This window comes from Pongo abelii, chromosome 11 (genome assembly GCF_028885655.2).
Source record: "Pongo abelii isolate AG06213 chromosome 11, NHGRI_mPonAbe1-v2.0_pri, whole genome shotgun sequence".
NCBI classification, from domain to species: domain Eukaryota; kingdom Metazoa; phylum Chordata; class Mammalia; order Primates; family Hominidae; genus Pongo; species Pongo abelii.
In genome coordinates, this window is record NC_071996.2 from 50,093,145 (window position 1) to 50,105,636 (window position 12,492).

The window sequence follows — 12,492 nt, forward strand, 5'->3', positions numbered from 1 at the left end:
TGGCCATATTGCCAAGAGCTATGACAGCCACCCTGTAGTCATGAGGTAACCAGCACAAGAGCCAATTGCCAGCACACTGAGAATGACTGAGCGTTAGACAAAAAGAGCCTGGTTCATGGACGTCATCACTGAGCCACAGAATACTCTTTATATAACACCTATTCCCATCAGACAGAACATCTAGAGAATACAGAAAGCATGACTCTGGAACCCCAAATTCTAGAGTGGAGACACTGCCACAGCTGAATAATCCCCTGTCTCCCATCCCATCAAGAAAAAAGGAAAGAAAGAAAAATATTGGTTGGAGGAAAGTATGTTAAAGATAGTCAGAAAAGCACTCACAAGGCAAGTTTGCCTACAGTTTTCACTCATCCTACACCATTTGGAGATGCATGAGGGAGGTGCTCAGAGGTGCCTCTGTACTCCTCGTGTTGTGGGAAAGGACACACACAGTGCTTCTGGGCTGCAAAGCAGTATGTTGGAGACTCAGGGAAATCAGGGATGGGGAGAGGAGGCAAGTATTTCCCTGCAGGGATTCCCATGATAATCATTTTAACCAGATTTTGACTGCACAAAACCATGAGGTAGAAAGAAATGACCCATCCAGGATTACTGGCACTGGTTCTGAACCCCAGGATGGTCTTGGCAATAAAACACTCTCTTGAGTACCTCCCTACACTCCTCCCCCAAATTCCTTCACAGTCTCCTACTGATTTGTGGCCACAATTTTCTAAAGTGCAGGCAAAACACTGGACTTTGCAAGTATGCTTAGAAAAAAGGAAGTGAAATCAGTAATGAAATAAGCATCAGTAATGAAATCTGATGATAATGAAATCTGATGATGAGCTGGCAAAGCAAGCACACACTGGAGGCTGAACCACTGATAAAGAGGAACTTGACAAGGGTGTGGAATCAGCCTGCTCACTTTCCTCAAATTATTATCACGCCTTCATTCTTACCAATAGTACAAGAACCATATCATATGCCTTCCTCATGCATCTTCATCATGTATCATGTAAGTTTAAAACACTCTCTTTCATTTATTTGTGAATTATATCAGTTTAAGAAATATACGTATGATTCATGGCTTCTGAAATTTTAAAATCTGAGTTCAGGTCAAATGAAAGAGGACAAAGAGGAAGACTCTGGAATGAAGGATGAGGAAAAGAAAAAGAAGTAGACTTTTTAACAAGAGGTCTCCATACAGGTTTCCTCATTTTACACCCTTCTCTATTCAGGCAAAGAACAGAGAAATTAGTTTTGTGCCAGGATAGGAATCTGTATTTCTACATTTTTTTCTCCATTGCTTTCCTCTAAGGACTCATATTTTAATTAAACACAAATTTGTCAGACTGAAGGGTGGGAGAATTTTAATCATAAATTATTTGCCTGGTAGCACATTAAGAACACACCATAAAAGATATACATGCCTTGAAATACATAAAAGTATTGCCTTTCCTACCTTCTAGCTCTTTGATTGGTATCATCAGTGATATTGATTAGGCTCATAATAGATGATGGACTAAAAAATGCTTTAAAAGGCTTTGCAAGCAGGATTGTGGCATCCATCATTGGGCTTTCCAACCAAGAGATTATCAGGACTGACAAATATTCAGCCAAAAATGCTATCCAAAATCACCGAAGGTCTTATGAGTCCAGATCAATTCCCCCGCATCCTTAAGGAGTGGTAGAAGCAGAGGGAGTTGGGGAGGAAGGTCCCACGGATGCTCTAAGGCTTCAGGAAATTCCTCTGGCTCTGCCTTCCAGAGCTCCCTTCCCAGCCTTCTGGTTCTTGCTGGTTTGCATCTTGCATCCTCTCATGGCCATGTCATTGATTTCCATCTCTACAGTTCCCACAGATGGAAACTTCAATTTGGACTGAACAGTGGACTCTCATCTGGTCAGACTTCCAGAGGTCCCATGGCTCTGTTTTTTCACAGTCAGTGAGCCAATCTCACCTACTCCATGTCCCCCATCTCCCCAAGTCCTGCTAGCTCAGGTCAAACCCTTTGAACTCAGTTGGGGATCAAACATGAGCAAAAATGAGTTTTGTCAGCTTTGCTTTGAAAGGTGAGCAAAGGGAAACAAATGGAGAATGAGCATAGATTTGGCTTGAATATATGGCCAAAAAACCCAATTTGGAAAATGTCTATGTCATACCTGGAAATAGCACTGTACCAGGAGTTAGAAGACCTCTAAATAGCTGTATGACCCTGATTAAAATAGCTCAGTTTTCTAAAGTCTATGGTCAAAAGATTTGCACTACTTAATCCATGTGGTTCCTTCCAGATCTAAGATTCCATGCTGTGATGAAGTGAATGGATCAGAAAAGTTGAGTATATAAACTTTCTAGTAACAAATGTTCCTTTAAAAGCACAAGAGGACTGGGGGAATCTAGGAGGGGGCATCAAGCAAGCAAAAATTAAGATAGCCAAATTCTCCTCCATTCCCTCATCCCTCTCCTAGAGAAAACAACAGAGATGTGGTTCTAGGAATGCTCACTAACAACCCAAGAGAAACCAAAGGCATTTATTTACAGGATTGCCAAAACCTAGCCATTTCCCCAGATCAGTGAATGTTGAATCATGATTAGGAAGGTAGATGTGTGGTATTGTAATCTGATTCTTTTCAAGTTCCAGAGGTGGTTAATTTTATGTGTCATCTTGACTGGGATAAGGGATACCCAGACAGGTATTTATTATTTACCCAGATAGGCATGATAAAATATTTCTAGATGTGTCTTTGAGGGTGTTTCCAGAAGAGATTAGCATTTGAATCAGTAGCCTGAGTAAAAAAAAATGACCCTTACTCAATATAGGTGAGCATTATCCAGTCCACTGAGGGGCCAAATAGAACAACAACAACAACAAAAAAAAAAGAAAAAAAAACAAGAAGGGTGAATTCACTCTGTTTCAGCTGGGACATCCATTGTCTCCCGCCCTTGCACACTAGCACTCCTGGTTCCCGGGCCTTCAAACTCAGACTGAATTACACCACTTGCTTTCGCGATTCTCCAGCCTGCAGACAGCAGATCATGGGACTTCTTGACTTCCATAACTGCTTGTGCTAATTTCTGTAATAAATCCCCTCATATAAATACAGTTGACCCTTGAACAACACAGGTTTGAACTGTGCAAATCCTCTTACATGAAGATTTTCTTCCCCTTCTGCCACCCCTGAGGCAGCAAGACCACCCCCTACCCTTCCTCAGCCTACTCAATGTGAAGACAGCAAGGATGAAGACCTTTATAATGATCCACTACCATTTAGTAATAGTAAATGCATTTCCTCTTTTTTTATGATTCTTTAACATTTTGCTTCCTCTGGCTTATTTTATTTTAAGAATACAATATCTAATACATATAACATACAAAATACATGTTAATCAACTGTTTGTTGTTGGTAAGGCTTCCAGTCAACAGTAGGTTATCAGTAGCTAAGTTTTGAGGCATCAAAAGTTATATGTGGATGCTCAGGGGTTGGCACCCCCAACTCCAGCATCGTTCAAGGGTCAACTGTATGTGAATGTGTACATACACACACACACACACACACACACACACAATGTCCTATTAGCACTTTTGTTCTAGAGAACCCTACCTCATACAGAATTTATTATAGAACAATTTTCATCTGATTTGGAATAAGTCTGAATATTAACTTTTAAACGGTCCAAACTTAAAGTATATACAATGAAATAAACAAAACCCCCTGAGTTATATTCAAATACAGTACAGAATATACATTTTGTCACAATTTAATCATGTATTCAATAGAATAAAGCACAGCAAACATACAAATGCTGAGATTTAGCCTGCTAAAGTAAGGAAGACATTCAGAAAGTAAGACTTACCCCCAACAAACCCTGGCCTCCACTTCCCTTGCTTACATATCCAATTTCTGCTGCTCTTCAACCAGTTTTCATTGCCCAAAAACCTTATTCTTGCTGTTTATCAACCAGGCTGTCTATAGATAATGCCTTTTATCTAATAGTGCTATTTATCAACCAGGCTCTCTATAGATAATGCTTTTATCTAATAGTGGTTTAATGTGTTTCTTTTCCCAGGTGTATTTCCATATATAAGTGGAAGTTTAAACAATCAGCATCAGGTTTAATGAACTAATTAGATGAGGGGGGTAGAAAGGTAGAAACTAGGAAGGTTTTGGGGGTTTTTTGTTTGTTTGTTGGAAAATTCTCAATTGGCCAGCTCCCTTTGTCAAAGTCCAAGGGAAAGAGAGTTGCAAACAGATATCAAGGTATTTAAACCAAAAACTGTCACCTGCCGAACTTTTATATTTCTTTGACTTGAAAGTAACAAAAATATTGGACTTTGCTGGCTCATGATATTCAAGAAAGGAAAGAAGAGTACAACATGGGAAGAGCAGGTACATTGTTGAACTTCTGAAATTCCTAGAATCGGGACTCAAACACTCACAAATGCACTCCGTTCTTCGTTCCTGCCTCTCGGCCTGTCAGCTTCATTCTCTCCCAGCAGATTGGCAATCTTTAAGTGAGAGGATACATGGCCCTTGACAGTTGCTAATTAAGTCTGTGAGACATCCTGCAGACTTAACTTCTAGAAAGGGATTGCACTCAATCTCCTTCTAGTTCCCTGTCCACCGAAGGAAAGGACTCATTAGCCAAGCTTGAATTGGCCCTTGGACAAATCACCTGGGGCCAGAGGAATAGCCACCAGGATTGGGCATTTTCAGGGTGGACTTGTCAGGTGGGAACTCAAAATAGAGACATGAAAGGTACTCAAGTGTTTGTTCCTATGAGAAGAGAGTAAGGGAAGAGGGAGTTCTTAGCAAAAGGATCCTGGCAGTTAATCCTAGATGTCAGATACCCTCTGCATCTGGACACAGCACAGTGCTGCTTTACCCTCAATGTCTCACATTGGCAGAAAATCCTCAATCCTTCAATATGGAACACTACAATGTCTTCAGCTCACTGGGGACCCTAAAAAAACAGTAGCTTTCTTGGATAGAACCATTATAATTTAGAGGTAGCAGCAAGCCAATATTGAGTAAACACTCAAACAGGGGGAAAGGATTTGGTAGATATACCATATACTGATCTCCACTGGACCACACCCAACAGACATTCTCTGGGAACTCTCAGAAATATTGTGGGGTGGGGAAAGGAAGAGTTGCTGCAGACTAGAGTTTCTGCAGTAGTAGTTAGATGCTGCAGCCAGCAATCTAAGAATTATTGCAGTTAGTGTATGACACAACATATGGGGCTAAGAGCTGGGGTTCTGGAGTTTGACTTTCTGGGTTTGAATTCTTTCTCTACTACTTCCTAGCTGTGGGACCCTGCATTCCTAATGCCTCTGTGCCTCAGTTTTCTCATCTGTAAAATGGGAATAATAGCAGTACTTACCTCACAGTGCTGTTCTGAGGACAACATAGGTTTATATATATATATGTTATATATATTATATATATTTATATGTGTGCGTGAGTGTGTATAAGAACTTTAAAAACTTCATTACCAGAGAGGAAAGATCTTCTAACACTAAAACATGTCCAGATCCAAAGAAATGACTCTCTAGTGGTAAAATTGCAGATATTAAGAAGGATATTTCAGGGCAGAGAGTTATGCCAAAAACCCCTCAATCTACCCACCATATAGACACCTAACACCCTGATTTTGGGTTTCTGTGCCAGGCAGGAAGGGGCTGTTTTCATCATTATTCTCCTCCTACCATATCTCTAAGGGTCTGCTCTCAAGCAGCTTTATGATGGCTTCGGAATTCTTAGGTCCAAGTCATAAATCAGACCCCCAGTTTTTGCCCCCTCATTCTAGTCTCTGAAACTTGGAACTACTGAAACCTGAAACCTACGAATTACTGGTCGGGCAAGAAAAGGGAGATAAATCCTGAGAGAACTGAGGAATATCTCACCAGGGGCCCATTGAAGGAGGTAAGAACTAAATGAGAAAAGTGTGTATCTGCACAGCCTGGTGTAATGGTCTAGCCTGTCTCAGAGACAAATCATAACACCTAGCTGACCTCTAGGACAAGGTCAAGGCAAACACATTCATCCTTGACCACCTACCATGGCTCTGAAGTACAAGGGAGGCAGAGGACAACCACATTAATCCAGGGAAGCTAAGACCAAAGGGTGGCAACAGCAGGCAGTCTGTACACGAAATCAGAGAAGTGTCAACTCAGACACAAAATGGAAAAGTGGACTCCTTTGAACTGTCAACTGAAGACAACCATTGGTTGTGAGTGCAATGAGGGGTTTGGGTTTTTTTTTTTTTTTTTTTTTTTTTTTTTGCCTCTTTAAAGGAAGTTGCTAAACTTGTTACTGGAAAGAGTTTGATTCCTTAGATTGTTCCATATGCCCAAATCTGACAGTTACACTGGCACACTTTGATTCCCCATTTCAAAACCGTGTGTGGAGACAAAACTGAGCGACTTCCATGTCACATCCTGTTCTCTCAACCGAGCTTTGACATTTGCAGAGGACTCTTCCAAGGGAATAAACTAAGCGCAGATAGAACTCAGTCTTTTCCCTTTAAGCCATCTCTTGCTATAACATATTCTTTATCAAAGATGCACTAGAAAACACTGTCTAGTGTGTAGAGAAGGTGTAATTTTTCAGTTTCTCACTGAGACGCAGGTTGGCAAATAGGTTAATTTTAACTTCGCAGATTGCAAGGTGTGTGAATAGAACAGCTATATCAAGAACAAAATAGAGCTGAGAAGAAAGAACTGCTCTGAGCCACCAAGCTGTTTCATCCCTAAGGTCATAGAGGGCATCAGGGGCCACCACGTTAACTACTGAAACAGCACTGGATTGAGGAGCCTCAACAATATATGCCCTTTTCATTCTTATCAAGAATAGAGAAGTGTGTGGAACACAAAAGGAAAAAAAAGGACACCTAAAATTGTCATAGATAATAATTATAGCTAACATTTATTGAGTGTTTATTACATGCCGAGCAGTTGGCTAAGAATATGACATGCACGATCTCATTGAATCCATACAACTCTATGAGAAAGGGACAATTTCAGTCTCCTTTCATAGATGGGGAAGCTAGGGCTCAGACAAATTAAATAATTGCTTGGAATCACATAGCTGTGGATGGTGGAGGTAAGATTTGTACCTAGGTTTGTCTGACTTCCAAACTGGTACCCCGTTTCTCTATTCTGGCTTGTGCCACAATCCCAATGACAAGAAAAGATCATTTACTACCAGCCCCTATTTTCCCAGGGTTCCTCGCACAGTTTGTGGATTATACAGCCTCTTGCTGCTTTCTTCCCAGCACCCATTTGTTTGATACTCCATCAGAGGAGTAATGAGCAGGGACTTAGAGCAAGGGAAAGAGGATACACAGAGCGATTGATCAGACCCACACTGGCATCAAACCCATCAAGGAAGTAATTAAAACGAATATATAGAGTGAGATTTCAGGATTATCTGCATGTTTCAGTTATCAAAAGCATTCACTGTTCTTCATAAACCTACATATCAGGTTGGCTCCAAAGCTGTTTTGTTTGCTTTGTCCTTTTCCCAACCTCATTAGCCTAGACAAAGACTTTACTTCTGATTTTAGATGAACAAAGTCAATCTGTATGAAACATAACTGGTTCTACAAGTCATACAGCATCAAGGTCCCGCCTTTAGATTAAATACAATTTAAGGCCAGTAATGAATAAGATCATTAAGTCATTTTAAGACCTCTTACTCCTACTGTCTACCAAACCAGGGTGTGTTTATTTATTTTCAAATGCCAGAAAAGTCCAAAGAAGCAAATCATGCTCACCTTAATAATGAGTGAGTCTTAAAGGGTTTAGCTTACAAATGACTTTGATTCATAGTTATGTCATTTCCTGGATATACACCTAATGTTAGAAAATACACACAAACACATACTCAAACCAGTGTTTTAAATGATAAAATATTTAATTAAGTAAATGCTTTGTTTAAAATTTTAAATGCTTTGTTTAAAACTGAGTAATAGCCTTGAGATACTAAATAGCTGCCTTTGCAGGTGAAGACAGAATGTTATTCTTGTTTGATTTAGGGGCAAAGCAGCCAAAGGTAGGGCAGCATGAGGTGCTGAAGTTTTGCAAACTTCAACTTTGAAATAAATATATCTCTTTGGATGAAGTCACAGGTATTCCAATGCCTTGGAAAAGAAGGGCTCCCTTTCAAATACTTTTGAGAAAATTCATCCCTTGAATAAAGTATATCTATTTCTATAGATCACAACAGCTATTAATTGATAAATGGACACTGGGCAGAAACTGTTGATTAAAACCCGTGTTCTCCACCTATTCCTGGGAGCACAGGTAGACTGTATTTCCCAACCTCCTTCTGCAGTTTAGATGTTGCCATGTGGCCAGTGAAATGTGAACAGAAATGATGGGTGCCACTCCCAGGTCTGGCCCATACAACCCTCCCATGTATGCCCCCTTGACCCTTTTCTCCTACAGCTGTGCAAACTTGGAAGCCATATGTTGAATATGGCACAGCCTCCATTGGCCTGAGCCTCTCAATGACTTCATGAAAGAGGCCACTCCACTGACCTGTTCGCTTGCCCAGTATCATCATGTGAGCTAGAAATAAACTTCTGTTGTGTTTTAGCCATAATATATGTTGGGGTCTCTTCTTATGATAGTTACCCTTCCCTAACTAATACAGACACATTTTTCAGTTAAAAATCAGCTCCAGAATTATTTAAATCATTTCAATCTTGACTGATCTCCTAGGCATTACTCAGGGGAAGCACTAACCATCCATAAATAAAACCCTGTAATTATTTCTCTAGAAGCACAGCCACATAGAGTTGCCCATGTGAGAAGCAGCTTGACTGCAAACTGACAACCTTAAATCAGAACATCTGCCCTGAGATTTTTCACTTAAGATTCATTTTGAAACAATGGTAGGTTTTCTCTGTCAAGGGTGCCTTGACGCAGGTGAAGCATCTTTCCCCATTCACAGGCCAAGAGTTACTAATGATGTCTTCATTTCAGCCTCTCTGGAAAATGAGTATCTATCTCTTTGAAGTGGCCCACAGGAACCTCACAAGTGAGTTTCTGATAAGCCATATAGTGATCATTTAAGTAAAATTATTAAACTTTGTATGCACAAATTGTGCATCAATTCCTATCTCAATTGTAGATATAGAAGGAATTTTCAATGTTTTGAACAATGTGCGAACCAACTAGAAAACAATGTGCATACAACCAGTGGAGAGTAAGTGCTGTTTTCTTTACTATTCCATTCAATTACTCTGAAGTATTTTTTAAAAATAGTTTCAAAACTGTTTTTAAATTATTTATTTTTTTAAATCTGCATAAACAACATGTATAATTTATTTGTTGAAACGTGAATTATTTTTCTACATAGAAGAATGCCAGCCCTTCCTTCCTTCCCTATTACTGAAGAGCTGGCATTTTAAGGAAGTTATTTGGTTCCTTCATTTCTGCCTTCACAGTTTCCTGGAACAGGAAATCTGAATAGGGGGCAGAGCAAAGGCCAGTCCTAGAAACCGGAGAGAAAGTTTAGGGAGAAGATAGTAGAGAAGATGTGAGGGAGAGGAAAAGAATCTGAGCTTAAAAACAAAGGAAAGGAAGTACTATACTCAGAAAACCAGGGAACATGGAGTTGAGAGCAGGGGAACTGGAGAGTGACAAGCAGTTGGTTATGCAGTGACTGATGGGGAGGGTGGTCAGTGTACAACCCCCTCATAGGCTGCTTGAACCAGCTCAGTAATACAATCAAGGTATTGAGATTTAATTTACCTACAAATTTCAGAGTACATCTACTTTTAATTCTCACATCACAATGGCTCTCCCTACAAATCAAGATATCAGCTTCCCTGCCCAACCACTCCAAAAGGCTCCCCTACATTGCTTGTAGGAGCCTCCAAAGGAGTAAGTCCTCTGTGCTTAAAAAGAACTGTCTGCTGAGGCAGGAGAATCACCTGGGCCTGGGAGGCGTCGAGATGGCACCACTGCGTGTCCACCTGGACGACAAAGTGAGACCCTGTCTCGAACAAACAAACAAACAAACACAACTATCCACTGGTTACTAGTCAGTGTCTTCTATAGTTGATGCCCACTTCCCTACTAGAAGAAGCTTCTTGGTGGTCACTATTAGCACACCCTTTATGATCTCTATCACTAACCAACTCACAAGGGAAAGCTGGGATGCTGATGGCTATGGTAAAATGAAAAAGCCAAATGAATGGCCTGGGTCTGGATATCCACCTGTCCTCTCATCCAAATTCTACTCATGTGAAGCACTGGCCAAATTAAGTGATTCTTTGGTGGTATGTTATCTCCACTTTTCGGTTGTTCCTCCACTTCTTCTAATCTCAATTTCTTTGGACACATGTCTTGTATTAGTCTGCTCTCATGCTGCTAATAAAGACATACCCAAGATTGGGTAATTTGTAAAGAAAGAGGTTTAATTGACTCACAGTTCCGCATGGCTACGAAATCTTCAGGAAACTAACAATTATGGAGAACGAGAAAGCAAACACGTCTTTCTTCACATGGAGGCAGCAAGAAGTGCTAAGCAAACAGGGGGAAAGCTTACAAAACTATGAGATCTCATAAGAACTCACTCACTATCATGAGAACAGCATTAGGGTAAACACCTCCATGATTAAATTACCTCCCACTGGATCCTTCCCATGACACGTGGGGATTATGAGAACTAAAATTCAAGACGACATTTGGGTGGGGACACAGCCAAACCATATCATGTCTTCAAGGCAAAATAAATCTGATCTCAAAATGGATTCTTGTTTTGGTTTTTGAGGTCTGCCAATAATTTGTACCATCTAAGGGCATCGGGAGCAGCTATTTTGACCATAATCACACGGCTCCAGCTTTCCAAATCATCTGTATCTTCAGCATAACTTTTTTTACATTTGTTTTATGGAAATTTTTGTGAGTCTATTGGTATCTTTATTTTAGCAACAAAAATTTCTCCAAGGAACATCTTTTTGGCCTCCCCCTCAGCTTTTTCCTAATAGTTGAAATTGTGAGTTTAAAATATAAATCGAATAATCTGTTCAACTTTATAATGCTGCAAAGAAATATCAGTAACTGTTTAGTCAGCCATGCAATTTATATAGACAAATTAGTCTGGACCCAGAGTCTCAATATCTCAACCTCCTTCCTCTCCTTCCTTTCTCCATTCCACCCCCCAAAAAAAACTTAAGAAGAAAAAAGTAGTAAATAACATATGCTATAGATAGATAGATAGATAGATAGATAGATAGATAGATAGATAGACAGATAGATAGATTAGATAGATAGATAATCATTAGGAAAATAAGGTTATGCTTAAGCTTGAATTCCAACCAAACTGGGCATAAGATGTGAAGAAGACCCTCAACCCTTTGAGGTTATTATAATAAAGAAGTAACAACTGAGATTATTAACAGTAATTGGTGTGATCAGGAGAGAATGTAAATGGAAGCAATGGAACAGCCATAATTACTGTCATTGGACTGAAACTCACATAAGAATATGCAGCCTCTTTCTCTCTCTCTCTTTCTGTTTAGAGACATGTTCTTCTTTAGAACAACAACATACATGATCCTCATCTCTTTCTTCCAAACGGTAGCAGTAGGAGGTGGTGACTGAGAAGTTTACACAAGACCAGCAGATCTTTTGCATTCATTCCAGTCCTTCAACTGGATCCTTGTGCAGGTTGGTGTTACTCTGGCCATACAGTGATAAATAATGCCTCTTCCAATAGAGCATACCCTGGGAAAGCCTTTGAATGACAGTTAGAAAGGAGTAAATGAGACAAAAAAAGGGAAGAAGGCTGGCTGTGAGGTGGGGCAGAGGGTTGAGGGTGGAGACGTTATTGTAGAAGCAAATGGGTTGCAGTATTAATCTGCATTTTTCTGCACCTAATTTCATTTTTTATACTAGTCCTTAAGTATGTGGAAAAATCACACACTTTGGGTTAATAGACTCATTTTGGAGGTGGCTCGAAGTCTATCCCTCAACTGTGGGGGTCCTTATTTGCACCAATTGTAAATCAAGAACAATTCCTTATGATTTTTTTAGGGAAATGCTGGGAGTTTGAGATGCTAACATGTTGGTCGTTATACATTTCAGTTTCGTATTGTCAGGATAGGCTGGATATGCCAAAGTTAATAACAACAAAAACTGAACTAAACTAAAATATCTGTGACATAAATAACACAAGTTGATTACCTCACACAAAGTCCATGGCAGATAGGAGCCCTGTCCAGGGCAGCGGCCCTCCAAGTCTCAGGGTAGCAATCCCTGCCACTTAGATCCTGAGACTTCACCATCTCAAGGCACACTCCCTTATGACTCTGGTGGTACAGGAGGAAAGAACCTGGAGAGACCAGTGGCACTGCCACTCACCACCTTGGCCATAACTTGTCATATGATGTCTCCCAAATGCAAGGAGGGCAAGGAAGGAAGGTCCCAGAGAAATTGAGAAGTAAAAGTCTCTTTCACAGAGTTATGTCAGGAATAC